This window comes from Tenrec ecaudatus, chromosome X, assembly GCF_050624435.1.
Source record: "Tenrec ecaudatus isolate mTenEca1 chromosome X, mTenEca1.hap1, whole genome shotgun sequence".
NCBI classification, from domain to species: domain Eukaryota; kingdom Metazoa; phylum Chordata; class Mammalia; order Afrosoricida; family Tenrecidae; genus Tenrec; species Tenrec ecaudatus.
Window position 1 is genome coordinate 82,012,285 of NC_134548.1, and position 22,455 is coordinate 82,034,739.

Here is a 22,455-nt window from a genome sequence, read left to right on the forward strand (position 1 = left end):
AGGTCACAGCTGGACATCGAGCCTCCATTTAAGTACCCCCCACAATGCAAAACACTTTGTTCTATTAAACTGGCATTCCATGATGCTCACCTTCCCTACACGATTGCTGAAGACAAAGTGGGAACATAAGCAAATATGGTGAATAAAGCTGATGGTGCCCAGCTATCAAAATATATAGCGTCTGGGGTCTTAAAGGTTTGAAGGTAAACAAGTGGCTATCTAGCTCAGAAGCAACAAAGCAAACATGGAAGAACACACCAACCTGTGAGATCACAAGGTGTAAAAGGAATCAGGTATCAGGCATCAAAGATAAAAACCATATCATTGAGAATGAGGGGCAGTGGTGAGTGGGGGCACAAAGCCCACCAGTAGACAACTAGACATCCCTTACAGAAGGATTGCGGGAAGGAGATGATCCTGTCAGGGTGCAGGGTAGCAAGGATGAAACATACAACTTTCCTCTAATCCTTAAAGGCTTCCTACCTCCCCTACTATCATGATCCCAATTCTGCCTTACAAATCTGGCTAGACCAGAGGATGTACACTGGTAAAGATAGGAACTGGAAATACAGGGAATCCAGGACAGATGAACCCTTCAGGACCAGTGGTGAGAGTAGTGATACTGGGAGAATGGAGGGAAGGTGGAGTAGAAAAATAGGAACTGATTACAAGGATTTATATATAACCCCTTCCCTGGGAGATGGACAACAAAAAAGTGGGTGGAGGGAGACATCAGACAGTGTAAGACAAGAAAAAAATAATTTATAAATTATCAAGAGTTCATGAGGGAAGAAGGGAGGGGAGGGAGGGGTTAATATGAGGAGCTGATACCAAGGGCTCAAGTAGAAAGCAAATGCTTTTAGAAGGTTGATGGCAACAAATGTACAAATGTACTTGACACAATGGATGTATGTATAGATGGTAATACAAATTGTATGAGCCCCCAATAAAATGATTTTTCAAGTTGGTTATTTGAAAGGATTAACAGGATCAACAGAATCTTGGAAAATCTAACCAAGGAAAGGAAGGAACAATGTTCAATAGCAAAGATGAGGGATGAAACAGGGGACAGTGCAACAGACCCTAATGAAATGAAAAGAATAATTACACAGTACTATGGAGGCCTGCACTGCAATGAATTCAGAACCTTGGAAGACATGGACAAGTACTTGGAAAAACAATCCCTTCCTAGACTATCCCATATGGACATCACGAATCTCAACAGACCCATAGCAATAGAAGAAATAGACAAAGTTATTAAGGGATTACCAACAAAACTCCCCCGGGCCAGTTAGCTTCATTGGAGAATTGTACCAAACATTTAGGGAAGAACTGACACCAATCCTACATAAAATCTTCCAGAACATATAAAAATATAGCAAACTCCCGAACTCTTTCTATGGAACTAGTATAATTCTGATACCTAAAGTGGGCAAGGATCCCACAAGAACCGAGAACTACAGGTCAATATCCCTAATGAACTTCAATGCAAAAAATCCTTAACAAAATATTGGCCAATAGAATACAAAAGTATATTAAAAAAATAATTCACCATGACCAAGTAGGATTCATACCAGAGATGCAGGAATGGTTCAACATACGAAAGACCATTAGTATTATCACAACATGGACATGAAAAATTATAAGAACCACATGATAATATCAAAAGATGCGGGAAAGGCATTTAACAACATCCACCACCAATTCCTGTTTAAGACACTCAAGAAGACAGGAATGGAAGAAAAATTCCTCAATATAATACATGCTGTATATGAAAAACCAATAGCCAACATGGCAGTCATTGGAGAAAAAGATGTAAACAATCTCACTGAAAAAATGAACCAGATAAGGATGTCCCTTGTCCCCACTTCTATTTAACATCGCACTGGGGGTCCTGGCTAACAACATAAGACAAAGAAAAAACATCAAAGGTATTCGCCTGGGGAATGAAGAGGCGAAACTATCGTTATTCACAGATGATATGATTTTATATATGGAAAATCCCAACAGCTCCACAAGGGGAGTACTGGAAGTAATAGAGGAATTTGGCAGAGTGGGAGGACACATTAACAAAGAGAAATCTATCAGATTGCTATACATATCAGACAGGACCACGGAAGAGGGGATCAAAAAGGTAGTAAATACCCTTCACAATAGTCAAGCAGAAATTGCAGTATCTAGGGATATACCTGACTAAAAAAACAAAGGATTTGTATGAGGAAAATTACAGAATACTATTATAAGAAACCAAGAGTAATCACAGTAAATGGAAGAATATCCCATGTTCATGGATCGGAAGACTGAATAGAGTAAATATGTTGGTTCTGCCCAAGGTACTATATACTTTTAATGCTATCCTGATACAAATATCATCATCTTTCATCAAAGACCTGGAAAAACTGACTACCAACTTCATATGGAGAGAGAAGAAACACAGAATTAGCAGAGAACACCTTAAGAAGAAGGATAGAGTGGGAGTGCTAGCTTTACCTGACTTTAGCACCTATTATATAGTCACAGTGGTGAAAACAGTGTGGTACTGGTATAATGACAGATGTTCAAGCCAATGGAAAACAACTGAAAACCCAGAAGTAAAATCATCAGCATACACACAACTGATCTTTTATAAGGGCCCAAAAAAGATCAAATGGAAAGCAAATGCCCTCTTCAACAAGTGGTGTTAGAAAAACTAGATATCTAGCTGCAGAAAAATGAATCAAGACCCTTATCTCACTCCACGCACAAGAATAAACTCAAGATGGATCACAGACCTTGAGATAAAATCCCAAAATATTAGGATTATCAATGAAGGAATTAGAACAAACCTGAGAACTTTGGCACATGGAATACATAGGCTATCAGAAATAGGGGAAGACAACACAGATGAGGCACAAATTGACAAGTGGGATAAACTGAACATAAAATACTTGTGTACATCGAAAGAATTCACCAAGAGAGCAATGAGAGAGCCCACAGACTGGGAAATCATCTTTAGCAATGACACATCAGACAAAGGCCTTACAACAAAAATCTATAGTACTCTGCTAGCTTCCAAAAAGAAAACTAATTGCTCACGGAGGAGGTGGGCAAAGGACCTGAACAGAAGTTTCACAAGAGCAGAAATCCGAGTGGTCAATAAACATATAAGAAAATGTTCCCGATCATTAGCCATAAGAAAAATGTAAATTAAAACAACTATGAGATACCACCTAACACCCTCAAAGATAGCCCAATTCAAAAAATCAGAAAGCAACAAGTGGTAGAGAGGCTGTGGGGAGACAGGAACTCTCATCCACTGCTGGTGGAACTGTAGATATTTACAGCCACTATGGAAATTGATTTGGTGATTTCTAGAACAGATGGAAATCGAGTTACTATACGACCCAGCAATCCCCCTACTGGACATATACCCAGAAGAGACAAGAAACAAACCATGGCCAGATATCTGTGCTCCAATGTTCATCGTGGCACAGTTCACAATTGCAAAAAGTTGGAAACAACCCATATTTCCAACAAGGGAAAGAATTGATTAAAAACGTGTACATACATACAATGGAGTACTACACATCCCTAAAAAAGCAGCGATGAACACATGAAGCACATAGCTGGATGGGAATAACTGGAGGAAATTATTCTAAGCTAAGTAAGCCAAGCACAAAAGGACAAGTACAACAGGAGTCCACTGAGGTACGCTTAAAAATGCAAAAGGGGCATAGGGGAAAAGCTACTGTGTACATTCCTAGGGTGAGGTGCAGGTACTATGGCAGTGGTCAGACCCAATCCAGGGATACATATGGCAGCCAACTAAAAAGGAGGGGAAAAGGGGAAAAAAGGCATGTTAGTGGGGGAACAGGGCACAACCCACCCAAGGAGAGGGTGTTGTGTATATCTCCACAGGAGAGGGAGAGAGGAACCAGACTTCAACACGGTGTGCCAAGATGTGAATGCAACATACCGGCATGATAAAGGAAGCCAATAGAGAGGTCTGCGGGGCTGATCCCAGTCATAACTACATGGACACCCCACCCCTTACCCCAGAAGAATTCACCTCAAAGGACAGCACTTAAGGTATAGCTCAGGGAGAGGGAGACAAGTACCAGGCTCCTTTGATTACTGTGATTATGTAATAGGTATTAAAGTCTGGGATTGACAGGCCTCCTATTTTGTTTTACGTTTTTAATAGTGTTTTATTTATCATTACAGTAGAACCCCAGTACTCAACCGCATCAGTTCTCAACTGGATTTTGACATGAAATGTTGAGAAAATTTTGCATCGGAGCTTGAACAAAACACCAGAATCTGGCCCAACGCATGTGATTTTTGTAAATAAATACAGTTCAAGTTTCCGTCACTCGGCATTAGTTGGTGTGGTTAGTACTTGCTGTTTATACCTTTTATGGCTGTGTTCCAAGCGTTTGGCTATAATTTTCTTAGTTTTTGTGGCTTTTTGTACAGTTTTTTAGATCAAAAACATGGGTCCTAAGAGTTTTTTGAAAAGAAAAATGAGGAGATGATTCTAAGAGCCCAAGCGGAAAGCAAATGTTTTGAGAGTGATGAGGGCAATGAATGTATAAGTGTGCTTCACACAATTGACATATGGATGGATTGTGATAAGAGTTGTATGAGCCCCCAATAAAATGATTTAAGAAATATAAAATAAAATATCTTAATTAATTGATTTTAAAAGAGGCACTTATACCAAGGCCTCAAGTTGAAAACGTTTTTGAAATGATGATGGCAACATATATACAAATATGCTTGACAAAATTGATGTATGGTATGTTATAAGAACTGTAAAAGTCCCCAATAAAATTATTAAAAATAGACGAGTATATAAAAGGAACAATGACACAAGTGAAGTGCACACACATTAAACTAATGGATCATTTGAGCACAGGGGCAAAGTTAAGAAGAGTTAAGGGAGAAGGAGGGGTGGCAGGAGAAAACACAGAGAGGAGGTGGGATGAGTGATATTGAATCGAAGGGATTGCATTGAGCAGGATGAAGCACAATGTGTATGAACGCTTGACTGAAAAATTCACAATAAAATATTTAAAATTTCACAATAAAACATCATCATGATAAGGAACTGGTTAGCCATGTTATTGATATTGTTGATGATAATTTAGTAAACAGATTTTTAAAATTTTTTTGAGAAAGCCACCCAGGTCCTAGTGAAAAAAGGCAAAGAAGGGAAGAATCTTCTGAAAAGCAGCTACCAGTTGATTGTATAGAAGGGGATTTCCCTTCCAAACAATGAGTCTCTCTCCATACCTCCTCTGCACATTCGTATCCACAGATCCAGATCCTCATCAGTCTCAAGGTTAGTGTTGTGTTTCTTATTTAAATTATTCTATTTCATTCTGAACGTATTTACTTTGAAATTTCTGTGTAATGTTTTGTATTACAAAGGCAAGGTTAGTGTAAAAACTTGGTGGTCGAGAATGGATTCATCTGTTTTCAGTTATTTCTTATGGGAAAAATGGATTCAAAACTCAAATGTATTGCATCTAGTTGCTCCTTCTAGAATGGATTAGCATCGAGGTTCGGAGTTCTACTGTAGTTACTTTCCTTTCCATATGAAGTTGGTAATTCATTTTTCCATTTCTTTGGAGAATCGTATTATGATTTGAATCAGAATCACATTGAACTTGTAAAGTGTTTTCAGTAATGTTTAAGCTTGTTTGATTTGGTTTCCTTTGATTTCTTGAAGGAATATTTTGTAGTTTTCATTGTATATGTCTTGTTTCTATAGTAAGAGTTATTCCTAAATATTTTATCTCCTGCATGGTTATTGGAAATGGTATTTTAAAAAATATTTTAGTATCATCATTCTTAAAATACAAGAATCCAACTGATTTCTGTATTTTGATTGTATAGCCTGCTACACTGCCATATTTTTCAATTAATTCGAGCAATTCTTTAATTGAATCTTTAGGGCTTTCTATATATAGGATTATGTCATCTTCAAATAAAGAAATGTTTATTTCTTCTCTGCCTATGTGAGCACCTTTAATATATATATATATTTTTATCTTTGCTTTTTTAATTTTTTTATTATTAATTTATTTTTATTTATTTACATTTTATTAGGGGCTCATACAACTCTTATCACAATCCATACATAAACATATACATACATCAATTGTATAAAGCACATCCATACATGCTTTGCCCTAATCATTTTCTTTCTTTTTTTTTTTAATCTTTTTATTGGGGCTCATAAGGCTCTTATCACAATCTGTACATACATCACATGAGCAAAGCACCCTTATACATTCGTTTCACTCGTCACTCTCATAATTCACCTTCCACTTGGATTCCTGGAATCAGCTTGGTTTCCCTTTTTTTCCCCCCATCCCCCTCCCTCCCCGATCCCACCCCTGGTCCCTTGATAGTTTATAAATAATTATTATATCTTATCTTACACTCCCCGGCATCTCCCCTCACCCACCTCCCCCTTGACAATCTCCCAGAGAGGAGGTTACACATAGATCTCCGAGATCGGTTCTCCCTTTCTACATGCTCTTCCCTCCTGGTGTCGCCACTCCCACCGCTGGTGTTGAAGGGTTCGTCTGTCCTAGATTCCCTGTGCCTCTAGATCCCCACTGCACCACTGTACATCCTCTGGTACAACCAGGTCCGCAAGGCAAGGTAGGATTGGGGTCATGATGGTTGGGAGGGGAGGAAGCGTTCAGGAACTAGAGGAAGGTTTTAAGTTTCATTGTTGTTACACTGAACCCTGTGTGGTCCATCTCCTCCTCACTACCCCTCTGGAAGGGGAGTTCAGCTCTCTACAGGTGGGCATTGGGTCCCCATCATGCACTCCCCCTCTTTCACGGTGACGTGATTCTCACCACCACCCCATCTTTGATGTTGGAGACCTGGTCTCCTCTGTCCTTCATGGTCACCTATGTTGGTGTGCTGCTTCCGTGTGGGCTCGGTTGCTTCTGGGCTAGATGGCCGCTTGTTTGCTTTCAAGCCTTTAAGTCCCCAGACGCTATATCTCTCAGTAGCCGGGCACCATCCACCTTCTTCACCACACTTGCTTATGCACACTTTCGTCTTCAGCCATTATGTGAGGAAGGTGATCACACAATGATTGTTTTTGTTCCTTTGTATCTGCTACATGGTCCATTCAACACCTTGTGTTCGCTTAGGCCGTGTGCTTCTTCTCTGTGGGCTTTGTTGCTTCTGAGCTAGATGGCCGCTTATTTGCCTTCAAGCCTTTAAGACCCCAGACGCTATATCATTTTTTGATAGCCGGGCACCATCAGCTTTCTTCACCACATTTGCTTACACACACGGCTGTCTTCAGTGATCATGTCGGGAAGATGGGTATCCTGCAATGGCTGCTTAGCAGGGCGAGGTGCTATTGTATTGGGGGATTATGCATGAGGAGGCCCAATGTCCATCTGCTACCCTACTACTGAACCTATAAATATATGCATATAAATCTATTGCCCCCATAAACATAAATATATTTACATATGTACATGTCTGTATTTAGGCTTCTCTGTATGCACTTTGCCTCCTACTCCTTTCCTCTATTTCCTATCGCTTTCCTCCCAACCCATTACCATGTTTGGCCTTCATTCTGGATTCAGTAGTTCCTCTCAGTTACCTTGCTCTTGGTCACTCCCTTCCAGTCCTCCCCTCCCCTCCCTCCTCTGGTTTAGAACCATTCGCTGTTCCCTTGTTCCTGTGTTGGGCGACACCTCCTCCCTTCCCCTACCTCCCACACTCTCATGTCCCTCCAGGGCCGTTGGTCCTGTTGTTTTCTTCTCTCATTATTTGTCCAGCCTATCTTGTCTAGGTGGACCTGCTGACATAGTAATATGTGCATACAAATGGATATGACTTTGACTGCACCCAAGTGGCCCATAAGAACATGGCTTTGACAGAAGCAACATCGACACGCTGATAAGCAGAAAAGCCACTAACATACCAAATTTACAAGGTAAAAAACAAAACAAATTAAAAAAGACTAAGCAAAAAGATAGCAAATATTAAAAGAAAAATTGCTAGTAGTTCAACGTCCTTTTGTTGGCCTTTAGACCATCCTTTCTACTCCCTCGGGCTCCCTTTGCTCTGCTTCCTCCGCTGCTCCATTGCACGCCCCCAGTGTTTGCCTCAGTGTGGCGGGGTCAGCTCAGTCGCCCATCCCCCATTATGTCTCAGGTGCTGTCCCGTGTAGGGCCATGTGTTGGTGCAGGATGTCATATCTCGTAGTGTGGTCAGCTGAATGGTCCTCTCTGTATGATGGGCCCTTCTAGCTGGTCTATCGACTTTGGGCTTGGTGGACCCAGGTGTACTCCACTACGTCCTTTCTCCTTCTTTTGTTTCAGCTTCCTTCTGGATGTGGTGTGGTGGGTCAGTTCCTTTCCCACTCCAGACGATCTATTTTTGTTTTCTGTGGTATTCCCTCCGAGTGTGGGTGTCGGCCTAATTCTGGTTTCGGCCAGCTTGTCGTCCAGCCTCTTTGTGTAGACCTCTGTACTTTGAGTTGCCCTCCTTGTTTGGTGTGTCGTGTTGGGGTCCGTATGCATGTTCCAGATCTGTGGGGACACAACCGATACTCTCCCCCGGGTGGGTTAATACCCTGCCCCCCCCCATACCATCCATTCAGATTCTCCCCCTCTTGGTTCTCCCCCTCTCTACCCCACTACTCCTTCTTTATGCTGGGCTCTCATGTACCTCCCTAGGTGTGGCCTGTCCTCCCTCCAACTATCTATGCTTCCTCCCGTTTATTGTGGGATGGATGTTTATTCTTCTATTTCTGTCATGCTGATTGTACTTACCTCAGGGGACTCATGTTGTACCTGTCCCTTTGGGTCTGGTTTACCTCGCTTAACATAATTCCTTCCAGCTCTTCCCATGAAATAACGTGTTTCATGTGCTCATCGGTGCTTTTCAGTGCTGCATAATACTCCATTGTGTGTATGTGCCAAAGTTTGCTAATCCACTCGTCTATCGATGGAAACTTAGGCTGTTTCCAAGTCTTTGCTATTGTGAATTGTGCCGCAATAAACATTGGAGCGCATATGACTGGTCGTGTTTTATTTGCTGCTTCAATCGGGTATATGCCCAGTAGAGGGATGGCTGGGTCGTAAGGTAGATCAATTTCCATTTTCTTTAGGTATCGCCAGATTGCTTTCCACAGTGTCTGTACAAATCTGCACGACCACCAGCAGTGGAGGAGGGTTCCTACTTCACCACAGCCCCTCCAACACTTGTTGCTCTCTGATTTACTGATCTGGGCTAGCCTCAGGGATGTTAGGTGGTATCTCATGGTTGTTTTGATTTGCATTTCTCTTATGGCAAGGGACTTCGAGCACTTTCTCATATATTTATTGGCCATATTGATCTCCTCTCTAGTGAAAGTTCTTCTCATTTCTTTTGCCCACTTCCTTAGGGGGTTAACTGTTTTCCTCTTTTTGCAGGTCATGATGGTGTTGTAGATTTTAGTAATGAGCCCTTTGTCTGACGTGTCATTACTAAAAATCTTCTCCCAGTCTGTGGGTTGCCTTGTCACCCTCTTGGCAAATTCTTTCGAGGTGCACAGGTGTTTTATTCTTATTAGATCCCATTTGTCGATTTCCAGATCACCTGTGTGTGTCCCCTTCCCTGTTGCAGTGAGCCTATGTGCTCCCTGGGCCAGTGCTCTGAGATTAGTCCCGATTCCCTCCTTAATGGTCCTGATGGTTTGGGGTTTGACTTCTAGATCTGTGATCCACCTTGAGTGTATTCTTGTGCATGGGGTGAGGTAAACGTCTTGTTTCAACTTTCTACATGTGGATATCCATTGTTTCCAGCACCACTTATTAAAGAGGGCATCTGCTTCCCACTTGACGTTTTTGGGACCCTTGTCGAAGATCAGTTGTCTATATGCTGATGATTTTACTCCTGGGCTTTCTATTCTTTTCCACTGGTCTGAGTGTCTATCATTGTGCCAGTACCATGCTGTTTTGACCACTGTAGCTGTGTAGTAGGCATTAAAATCAGGTAGGGCGAGTCCTCCAATTGTGTCCTTCTTCTTGAGGAGTTCTCTGCTAATTCTGGGTTTCTTCCCTCTCCATATGAAGTTGGTGGTCAGTTTTTCCAATTCTTTGAAGAAGGTTGATGGTAATTGGATTGGTATAGCATTGAACTTGTAGAGTGCTTTAGGAAGAACTGTCATCTTTACTATGTTCAGCCTACCTAACCATGAGCAGGGGAGCTTCATCCATTTGTGAAGGTCACTTTTGGTTTCCTGTAATAGGGTTTTATAATTATGCTTATAAAGGTCTTTAGTATTTTTTGTTAAGTATATTCCTAGGTATTTCAGTTTGTTCTTGGCTACTGTGAAGGGTACTTCCCTCTTAATCGCCTCTTCCATGGCCGTGTCCGATGTGTATAGAAACCCTACCGACTTCTGTTTATTGATCTTGTATCCTGCTACTCTTCCGTATTCGTCTATTGCTGTAAGTATTCCAACTGTGGAGTTTTGGGGGTCTTCAATGTATAGGATCATGTCATCTGCAAATAACGATAGTTTCACCTCCTCCTCTCCCAACTGGATCCCTTTGATGTCCTTCCGCTGTCTTATGTTGTTAGCCAGAACCTCCAAAACGATATTGAATAGAAGAGGGGACAGGGGGCATCCTTGTCTTGTACCCTTTCTCAGTGGTATTGTTCTTGTCTTTTCTCCATTGACTATGATGTTGGCTGTTGGTCTTTCATAGATAGCTTGTATGAGCTTGAGGAACTTACCTTCCAATCCTATCTTCATGAGTGTTTTGATTAGGAATGGATGCTGGATGTTGTCAAATGCTTTTTCTGCATCTATGGATATTATCATATGGTTTTTATCCTTTTTCTTCTCGATGTGGTGTATGATATTGATGGATTTTCGGATGTTAAACCATCCCTGCATCGCTGGGATGAATCCTACTTGGTCGTGGTGAATGATATGTTTGATGTTCCTTTGTATTCTATTGGCCAATATTTTGTTAAGGATTTTTGCATCTATGTTCATTAGAGATATTGGTCTATAATTCTCTACACCTGTGGGGTCTTTTCCCTGTTTGGGTATCAAAGTAATGCTGGCTTCGTAAAATGAGTTTGGGAGCTTACCGTTCTTTTCTATGTTATGGAATACTTTGTGGAGGATCGGTGTCAGCTCTTCCCTGAATGTTTGGTAAAATTCTGCTGTGTAGCCATCTGGCCCTGGGGCCTTTTTCCTTGGTAGGTTTTTGATGACACTCTCTATTTCTTCCTTCGCTATGGGTTTGTTGAGGTTCTTGATCTCTGTCTCAGATAATCTAGGGATAGATTGTTTTTCTAAATATTTATCCATGTCTTCCAGGTTTCTGAATTCATTAGAATACAAACCTTCATAGTACTTTGTGATTATCCTTTTTATCTCATTGGGGTCTGTTGTTATTGCCCCCAATTCATCCCTCATCCTGGCTATTGATGATTGCTCCTTTCTATCTTTGGTAAGCTTTGCCAGGGGAGTGTCAATTTTATTAATTCTTTCATAAAACCAGCTTCTAGTTGCATTAATCCTTTGCATTGTTCTTTTGTCTTCCCACTGGTTTAACTCCACCCTGACTTTTATTATTTCTTTTCTCTTGCTATTGGAGGGGTAGTTCTGTTGACTCTGTTCTAGTTGTTGGAGGTTTTGTGTTAACATATCTGTCATACGCCTTTCTTCTTTTTTCATGTATGCATTCAGTGATATCAAGCTACCTCTGATAACTGCCTTTGCAGTGTCCCATAAGTTTTGATATGTTGTATGCTCGTTCTCATTAGTTTCTAGAAACTTCCTGATATCCTCTCTGATCTGGACCTTAACCCATTCATGTCGCAGGAGATCGTTGTTTATTCTCCAATTGGTGGCCCTTGCTTTTCTGGGTGCCCTCCTATTAATCTCCAGCTTTATGGCATGGTGGTCTGAGAAAGACGTCTGGATAATATCTATGTGTTTGAATTTACTCAGGCTGGCCTTGTGTCCCAGCATGTGATCTATTCTTGAGAAAGATCCGTGTGGATTGGAGAAGAATGTGAAACCTTTTGCTTTTGGATGAAAGGCTCTATAGATGTCTATCAGGCCCTGTTGCCTAATTACATTGTTTAGCTCTCTGGCCTCTTTGCTGAGCTTCTTTCCCTGTGACCTGTCTTTATCTGATAGTGGAGTTTTGAAGTCCCCCACTATTATTGTTGTTTCCGTGATTTCTTCTGTCATTTTTTAATAGTTTGTTTGACGAAATTTGCCGCACCATTATTAGGTGCGTAAATATTCAGTATGCTTAGTGCTTCCTGGTTTACTGAGCCTTTGAGCATTATGTAATGTCCCTCTTTGTCTCTTTTTATGTTTTGGATCTTGAGATCCATTTTGTCGGAGATTAAGATAGCCACTCCTGCCTTCTTGGAGTTACCATTTGCTTGGTAAACTTTCTGCCAGCCCTTTATTCTCAGCATATGCTTGTCTGCTCGCTTAAGGTGTGTCTCTTGCAGGCAGCAGATTGATGGGTTATGTTTTCTAATCCAATCCTCCAGCCTCTTTCTTTTAACATATGAATTGAGCCCATTTGTATTCAGAGTGATTATTACAATCTCTGGCTTCATGGTTGCCATATTCTGTTTTGTGTTTTGGGTCTTTGCCTATCTTCCTTCATATCAGTGTACTGCGTTTAAGTGGAGGGTTTCTATCCTGTCCTCTTTTCCATCTGAGACCGTGTTGTCCTGGTACGTGTTGCTGGCATGTTGGCTTCTAGATGGAGATGGGCTATATGGTGGTCTCCTGGTGGTTCTAGTTGGAGCTTGATCATCTGGCCATAGTGAGTCAGCCAGTATGTTCTGCAGGGTCGGGTGACTTGCAGTATATTTTTTTGAGTTCTTCCTTGTCCTTGAAGACCCTTATCTTACCCTCTATCTTAATGGATAACTTGGCAGGGTATAGGATTCTGGGGAGGCATTTTTATCTTTCAGTTTTTGGAAGATGTTGCTCCATTCTCTCCTCCTCTTCATGGTTTTTGCTGATAAGTCTGAGCATATTCTTACCTGCGCTCCTTTGTATGTGACTGTCTTCCTTTCTCTTGATGCTCGTAGAATTTTCTCTTTTTCCTCTAAGTTGGATAATTTTACAATTATATGTCTTGGCGTGTTCTTCTTGGTGTTTAGCTTAGCCGGCGTCCTCTCTGCTTCCTGTATGAGAGTCGGATTCTCCTTTGTTAGGTTGGGGAAATTTTCTTCCAGGAATTCCTTTGCTATCTTGGCGGTCGATTTGTGTGTTATGTTGTGTTCCGGTAGACCGATTATTCGAATATTATTCCTCTTCATAGCATCTGTCATTGATCTCAGGCTGTCTTCTGTTTCTTTAATTTTCCTATCTGATTGTTTTTCTCGCTTGCTTCGTTTCGTATGAGCGTCCTCGAGTTCACTGATACGGTTCTCAGCCTCCTCAAGCCTAGATATAGCTTCTGTGACCTTTTGTGTGGCCTCTGCTACCTCCTCTGTTAGTTTCTGCAGTTCCTTTTGGTGGATAGTATTCATCCCCTCTATTGTGGACTTCATCCCCTCTATTGTGCATTTCATCCCTTCTATCGCTGCATCCTTATTTTGGTTTGCTTCTCTTAGCTCCTGTATTACTGCAAGCAGAGCTCTGAAGATTTCCTTTTGTGGCTGATCTATATCTGTTTCTTCTATGAGTGACGTTAGGTCTGTTAAAGTGCCTCGTTTCTCTGATTTTTTTGTTGGGAGTGATGTGGTCTGTTGATTTTTCCTTGATCCTTTAATAGGCCCCATGCTTCTGGGAGACAGGAGTAACCTTATTGTGTGGAGGCTCAGGCCACTGTGCCGTCTCCTGGGGTGGCTGTGGCGGGCTGCGGCAGGCTTAGGGCTGGCACTGGGGACCCAACAGGGCCCCAGGTGGTGAGAGCTGGCTGGAGCTCACTGACGGCTCCTCAGGGACTGCAAAGCCGAGTCCCAGGCTCCACTGCAGGTGGAATGTTTGATCTGCCCGGTCTGTGAGCGGGCGCGGGGAGGCCCCTCGGACAGCTGCGCAGACAGCTGCGTGACACTGCAGGGAACAATGGTGTTCGCTCTCCGCCCTGCTCTGATCTCAGAACCCCGCGGACCGTAGTGGCTTGTGTCGGAACCGCAGGGGGTAATGGCGCCGGCAAAGGAGGCTTGGCGCGAAACCGCAGGGGGCAATGGCGCCCTTCCTCCGCTCAGGCTCAGAGTCGCCGCCGCCGGGGTCCGCGCAGCACCCTGGGGAGGGCACCTACTCTTGTGCCTTGCGCAGGGAGGGGCCCTTGGTGGACAGACTCAGCAGCGCGGGGCGCGGCGCTCCACGGAAGCTCAGGGTCCGGGACAGGCGCGGGTTGGGCTATGGCTCCTGTTGGCGGGAAGTGCTCAGCGCAGGGTCCCCGCCAGGAGTGGAGCTGGCGCTTGGCTGCCAGGGGCTGACGGGGGCGGGCGGGGGTGGGAGGCCGGCGCACGGAGGGCAGGTGGAGAGGTTCGCGGCAGCGGTGCGGGTGGATGGTCCCCCGTGGGGGTCGCCAGACAACCCGCGGGTCCGCTCCCCTGAACTTGGATGAATGGAGGGAGGGACGTGGGCCTGAGGGCAGATCGCTGCCATGCGGGGGGAGGGGAACTGCGGGAGAGGAAAGCTTCTCTCCCAGTGGGGATTTGTGAGTGGGCCGCTGGAGTAGGGGAGCGTGACCTGCTGCGCCTGTCTAGGCAGGGCAGGCAAGCGGCTCTGGGCTGGCGTCCGGTTTGGGGATGGAGCCTAGGCCGGTCGCCAGTGAGCTCACGGCAGCTTAGTGGCCAGAGATGTCCTACTAGTCCGGTCCTCTTTCACCTAGACCCCTGCTCAGGACAAATACGTGGGGTGGGACTGGGGTGCTGTCCCAGGGGGATATTTCACTCACCAGACTCTTACTATTCAGCTACCTGGTCGCCAATCCCGCTTTGTTTGGAGGAGCTCTCAGAGTATGCCGGTGTCCCTGTCGGCCATCTTCGATCGCTTTTTCCCTTTAATATATTTTTAATGTCTTATGGACCTGGCTTAAACTTCTAGGACTATATTTAAATAAAAGGGGTGATAAAGGGCAACCTTGTCCAGTTCCCATTTGAAGAGGAACTGTTTTCAATTGCTCTCTATTAAGAGAGATGTAGGCTATTGTATTAACAAATATTGCTTTTATTATGTTGGGAATTTCTCCTTCTATACATATTTTATTGAGTGGTATTATCAGCAATTAATGTTGAATTTTATCAGATGCCTTTTCTGCATCAATTGATCTAGTCATATGGTTATTCTCCTTTATTTTGTTTATGTGGGGAATTATATTGTTTTTCTATATTAAATAACCTTGTAAAATATTTACATTGAGCTTAACCAGTCCAACTAGTAACCCACTATATTACCAAGGCTCCTCTAGAAAAAACGTAACCCAGCCATCCCTTTACTTGTACTATATATAACAAGAAATACGAGCTGCAACATGAATAAATATGTGCACACTTATGTTCATTACATCAACTATTAACAATAAAAAAAGATGGAAACAATCTACCATATATACTCAAATATAAGCTGACCTGAATATCAGCCGAGGCACCTGATTTTACCACAAAAACTGTGCTAAAAATGTGCTGAAAAATTCGATTTATACACAAGTATATATGGTAAATAGCCAGCTGTGGCAAAACAAATAAATACATTTTGGTAAATACACTGTCGAAGTTACATAATCTCCTGTAAGTTTGAGCAAAGAGGTGGAGTCTAGTCTGTCAATCAGGTCATAGCCAATGATGCCTCTGTGTGGGCATGACTTCTCCTGAGGATTTTGAGAACTCCTGTGCTCCTCCCTGGATGCAGGACACAGACGGTCTCTACTTCACATTCTGTTGGCAAGCCACCTGGAGCTATGCTAATGGCAGCCAGAGCTGTGGAGTTAGAGAAGCTACGTGGAGACCCACATCAATGCGGAGATGCTTCCACCGCCATTAGATCCACATGACTTTCGACCCACTGGACTGTGATCTCCCTGCTTTTGACATCATTGCATGTGCTGCATAAGTCTGCAGAAGAATTTTTTGGTCATTATTTTTTAAACATTTTATTACGGATTCATACAACTCTTATCACAATCCATACATACATCAATTGTATAACGCACATCTGTATATTCTTTGCCCTCATCATTTTCAAAGAATTTGCTATTCACTTAAGCCCTTTGCATCAAGTCCTCTTTTTTCCCCTCCCTCCCCGCTTGCCTCTCCCTCATGAACCCTTGATAATTTATAAATTATTATTTTGTCATATCTTGCCCTGTTGGTGTCTCCCTTCACCCCCTTTTCTGTTGTCCATCCCCCAGGGATCAGGTCACATGTAGATCCTTGTAATTGGTTCCCTCTTTCCAACCCACTCACCCTCTATCCTCCCAGTATTGCCCCTCACACCCCTGATCCTGAAGGTATCATCCGTCCTGGATTCCTTGTGGCTCCAGCTCCTATCTGCACCAGTGTACATCCTCTGCTCTATTCAGACTTGCAAGGTAGAATTCGGATCATGGTAGTTGGAGGGGAGGAAGCGTTTAGGAACTGGAGGAAAGCTGTATTCTTCATCGGTGCTACATTGCACCCTGACTAACTCATCTCCTCCCCTAGACCACTCTGCGAGGGGGTCTCCAGCGGCTGACAAATGGGCTTTGGATCTCGACTCTGCACATCCCCCTTCATTCACTATGGTAAGATTTTTTTTTCTGATGATGCTTGATAACTGATCCCTTTGGAAGCACGTGATCACAGAAGATGGTGTGTTCTTCCATGTGGACTTTGTTGCTTCTGAACTAGATGGCTGCTTGTTTATCTTCAAGCCTTTAAGACCCCAGACACTATCTCTTTTGATAGCCGGGAACCATCAGCTTTCTTCAACACATTTGCTTGTTCACCCACTTGGGCTTCAACGGTTGTGTTGGGAGGCTGAGCATCATAGAATGCCAATTTAATAGAAGAAAGTATTCATGCATTGAGGGAGTGCTTGAGTAGAGGCCCAAGGTCCTTCCGCCACCTTAATACAAAACCTATAAATATAGGCACATAGATCTATTTCCCCATCCTCATATATATATTTTTGTATATGTCCATGTCTTTATCTAGACCTCTGTAAATGCCCTTTGCCTCCCAGATCTTTCCTCTATTTCCCTTGACTTGCCTCCTGTCCCACTATCATGCTCCGTCCCCACCTGGGTTTCAGCTATAACTCTTAATTACCTTCCTTACCCTTGATCATTCCCTACTAGGCCTGCCACTCCCACCTCACCACCAATTTGGATTCTTTGTTGTTCCCTTGTCCCTGGGTTTGTTAACACCACTTCCTTACCCCCCACCTCCCCATAGCCCATGTCCCCCCAGAACTGTCGGTCCCATTGTTTTTCCTCCAGATAGTTCATCCAGCCTATCTTATTTAGACAGACCTGTGGAAATAATAACATGCACCAAAACAGGACAGAGGAAAACAAAGCAATAGTATACAACAAACCACTGACAAAGAACAAAACAAAACACAACAAGAAAGAAAAGCTTGTAGTTAGTTCAAGGATCATTTGTTGGCCTTTAGGAGTGTTTTCCAGTCCAGTCTGTTGGGGCACCACGCCCTAGCCCCAAAGTCCACTTTCAGCATTCCCTGGGGACCTTGCCGCTCCATTCCCTTGCTGTTCTGCTGCACTCCCCCAGTGATTTGCCTCGGTGTGGTGGGAACAGGTCAGGCGATCCCTGGGGGACGGACAACAGAAAAGGGGACAACAGGATTCCCACATGGTGTCTCCGGTGCTGTCCCCTGCAGGGTCATGGGTCAGTGAGGGGCGTCATGTCTCATAGTGGGGCCAGCCATGTGGTCCTCTCTGTGCACTGGCAGCTCTAATCAGGAATATCATCCTCACGGCCTGGTGGGTCAGGATGGGCTCCACTCTCTTCTCCTCCCACTTCATCTGCTCCTGTGTGCTCCGATCAGATATGTCCCTCTCCCGTAGCTTCTGCAGAAAAATTTATGAACTAATATCGAACTTATGGACTTGATCTGGACTGGGCTGAAATGCTTTCTTAATATACAATTATTCTTATATATAAAACTCTCTCTTACACACATATGAGTATCTCTGGATTTGTTTCTCTAGTCAACTCAGACAAACACATACACACAATGGAATACTATGTTAAAGAATATCAATGAATCTGTGAAACACCTCATAGCATTGTCAAACCTAGAGGAAATTATGCCGAATGAAATTAATCAATTATGAAGGGACAAATATTGTATGAGACCACTATTTGTAAAAGTCAATAAAAGGTTTGCACATTAAAGAAAACATACTTTGATGATTATCAGGGGTGGAAACAGAAGAAAGGGAGAAGTTGTCATGGCCTAGACAAATGTTAACTTGAGTGAAGAAGTAGAAGACAATATATGATAACAAGGGAGTTAAGAAAAAATGACAGAGCCTGAATCCCTGCTTTTCCATTAGGCATGGTGCTTTACGCACATCAAATCTGAAAAATGGATGGTGCTTATAAATAAATATCAGAATGGATAGCAGTGTGTGATGAATGATTATAACTATTGCTTGGGGAACGGGGAAGAAAATGGCTACCAGATAGGACTCATCCCTCTGGAGCTCCTGCAGCCAGACCAGAAAATTGGGGGATAAGTTGAAGGAAATGGGGAGGTGGAGTCTTGAAATTAGAACTAGGGTACCAGAGTTTCTCCTGAACACCTTTTTGTTTGGGATTTCCACTCACAAAGCAAACCAAGAATGCTTTAAAGTGCTCTAGTTTGGCGAGCCCGCAGGTGCCAGCTGTGCCCTTGCCTGGAGCAGCAATTCCTGAAGGGAGACTCGGAGAGGGGACAGAATCCCAGACAACAGGGGAACCTCACTCCGGAGCTCTCCACGTTGTTGATTTCCTTGAGCCCACGGCCAGGGGAGTGGTGGTGGGTAGCCATAATTTAGAGTAAAAGAAAAAATACTGTATTACCTTAGGAAGAACGTGGTGTGGGAGAATACAAGCGAAAAGTTGGGAATCAAGGGAGCAAATGTACTTCCAATTGGCCGAGAAGGAAATAACCCCCATAATAAGCTGGATTTTCCCCTCTGGGGGCCAGCCTGACAGCCCCCAAATCGGAGCACATCACAAGCAAAAAAAAGGGGGGGTGAAATATATATTATTGGTTTATAACTCAAACCCAAGTCTGGTTGCTCAGCTCCAAGGAGCACAGAGGGGGAGGCCCTAAACATAAACCAGCATAAGAAGCAACCTAGCTAAGGATTTCCAGAACTCAGCTATAGGGCCTGGCGGCTTTTAGCATAACAAACATCCGCTATAGCAAGAGTCTGCTTTAAAGAGCAAGTGACTGTGAGAAACGATTACACTTGAGTATACTCTAGCTGGCAAGGTAGATAAAAAAATTAAATCCTCAGACTCTTCGGACATGCTTTTTAACTTTTTAACTCCTCTTTGCCTCTTTCTTGGTCTCTCACATTCGACTGCTAACCACTAAACCACTCCTCTTAGCTTAGGGCATTTAAACCTGTGGCACACCCAACTAGGTGAGCTCCAAACTGTGTAGCTTGCTAGGCTGAGAAAAGCCATGCTGACTCCCACCAGGGGATACTCTGCTCAAATTCTTACTGGGAAATTCCTGCCTGTGTGCCTGGGGCCACAAGGAAGCTCACCCAACACACCTCAACATTCCAAGCTGCTGCAGGAACCTCTGCCCAACCTTCTCAACAGCAAAGCAGGCAAGCCTACAGGGTCACTCCCTTGAGAGGGAAGCCATAGGAGGATAAAGTGGTAGGTTAATTCGACAGTGAAATAAGCTATGGGCAGTTCAAAGAAGCACTCCTAAAAATCTCACAGAGAGACCTAGTGCTCTTCGACCCCCAGGAAAATGGCACCTGGCTCATCTAAAACAACACAATGCAAACAGCCATCAGCCCCAACAACCTCAATGAAAAAACGGAAGAAACAAAAGCCAATGCCAGAAGATGTTCTGAACATAATGACATGCATAGAGGAAGCAGACATTGAGCTGCCACAGAAAGAAATTTTCAGAATGCTACTTGTAGTCATAGTGGATATGAGAGAAACAATACAGAAAAAGGATGAAATGATAGAAGAGGTAAAAGCCATAAACCAAAGGGAAATACAGGAGCTTAGAGAGGAGATGACAAAAGCCAGTAGCAGACTCATGGACCTCGAGAATCGACTGGAGGAATCAGAGAACCGCATCAGTGACTTGGAGGGCAGTCAAGCAGACATTAAGAAACACGAACAAAAATCTAATAAGATCATCAGAGATGCTAAAGAAAACGTAAGATGCTATGAAGCGGAACAGCATTAGAATTATTGGCTTACCGGAGGAAGACACACAAAGAAGTCATCTGCAACAATAGTGAGAGAATTATTGAAGGAAACTTCCCCAGCTTAATGAATGAAAACCAGGCAACCATTCAGGAGGCTGAAAGGACACCAGCAAGATGGGACCCCAAGAAGAAGTCACCAAGGCATATATTAGTTAAATTATCCAACTTTGAGGAAAAGGAGAAAATCATGAGAGCAGCTAGGGAAAAACAAGCAATCACATATAAAGGTTCCCAAATAAGAATATACTCAGACCTATCAGCAGAAACTATGAAGAAGAGGAGAGAGTGGAGTAACATATCCCAAAAATTGAAGGAAAACAATGCAAACCCAAGAATACTCTATCCAGCCAAATTATCAATCAAGATATAAGAAGTAAAAGTCTTCCCAGACAAGGAAAAACTCAAAGAATATGTTAGAAGAAACCCTACAAAAGATCCTTGCTGAAAACACTCACCAAGCATAAATAAGAGACCACCACATAGAACAACCTCACCCAGAGGACAAAAAAGAGAAAACAGCCTTCAAGATAGCATTGACTTAAATATAGAAATACTTGAAAGGCTGATGAAGTAAGCTTTTAAAAGGGGGGGGATAGGGGATAGGGAACAAACTAGGGTATACAAATATTCCTGTGATGTGGACCAGGTGGTGTGGTGGGGACCAGACCAAATACAGGCATACACACGCTAGCCAACTAAAAAAGGAGGTGGGGAAAGGAAAAAAATAATAATAAAAAGAAAAGGGTGGAGGGGGCACAGGGCACTAACCTACCCAAGGGGAGGGTATTGTTTCTGTCTCCACAGGTAAAGAGGGGCCAGATTCAACCCGATGCTCCAAGATGTCAATGCAACATGCTGGCGTGGAGTGGAGAACCAGTGGAAAGGTTTTGGGGGTGGCGGGGGGGGTTGGTGGCCCCAACACCAACTACTAAAGGGACATCTGCCTCTCCCCTCAGAAGAATTTATATCAAAGGACGGCGCTGAATCTACAGGTCTGGAAAAGGTACATATCTGATTGGAGCACACGGCAGCAGATGAAGGGGAAGGAGGAGGAGAGAGTGGAACACATCATGGCCCAATAGGCCAGGAGGTCGATGTTCCCAATTAGAACAGCCAGTTGACAGAGAGTACCACATGGACGGCCCCACTATGAGACACGACGTCCCTCACTGATCCATAGCCCTACAGGCGACAACTCCGCAGGCACAGTGAGGTATTTTACGCGATCGGATCCACCACACCAAGGCAAAACATCAAGGGGGTGCAGCAGAACAGCAAGGGAATGGATCAGTGAGGTCCTCACGGAAAGTTGAAGGTGGACTTTGGGGCCAGGGTATCGTGACCCAACAGACTGGAGTGGAAAACACTCCTAAATGCCAACAATCCTTGAACTAACTACAAGCTTTTCTTTCTTGTTGTGTTTTGTTTTGGTCATTGGTTTCTTGTTGTTTTGCTGTATATTGTTCCTTGGTTGTGCTCTGTTTTGTTTCTGTGCATGTTACTATTTCCGCAGGTCTGTCTATATAAGATAGACTGAATGAACAATCGGAGGAGAAAACAACTGGATAGAAAGTTTCGTGGAGACATGGAAGACGGGCAGATGGGGGAAAGGTAGTGGTGTTAATAAACCCAGGGACAAGGGAACAACAAGCGATCCAAATCGATGGTGAGAAGGGTGTGGGAGGCCTGGTTGGGCATGATCAAGGGTAATGTAACTAAGAGGAATTGCTGAAACCTTGGTGGGGACTGAGCATGATAATGGGACAGGGGGGAAGTCAAAGAAAATAGAGGAAAGAGCTGGGAGGCAGAGGGCATTTATAGAGGTCTAGATAAAGACATGTACATATGCAAATATATTTATACATGAGGTTGGGGAAATAGATCTTTGTGCATATATTTTTAAGGTTAGTATTAAGGTAGCAGAGGGACATTGGGCCTCCACTCAAGTACTCCCTAAATGCAAGAGTACTTTCTTCTATTAAATTGGAATTCTGTGATGCTCACCTTCCCAACACAACAGCTGAAGACAAAGTGGGTGAAC

The 22,455-nt window shown here is 43.4% G+C and overlaps 1 long non-coding RNA gene across 2 annotated transcripts in view; it reads right to left on the reverse strand.

The window, feature by feature from the left end:
- LOC142433942 (uncharacterized) overlaps positions 1 to 22,455 on the reverse strand; it is a 44,984-nt gene that overhangs the window by 11,432 nt on the left and 11,097 nt on the right. Inside the window, exon 3 of one of the 2 annotated variants that reach the window (XR_012781100.1) lies at positions 16,275 to 18,029. The exons of the other annotated variant lie outside the window; for it this stretch is intronic. This is a non-coding gene — a long non-coding RNA (uncharacterized LOC142433942). Of the gene's footprint in view, positions 1 to 16,274; positions 18,030 to 22,455 lie in introns of those variants that run through there. 2 annotated transcript variants of the gene reach the window in all.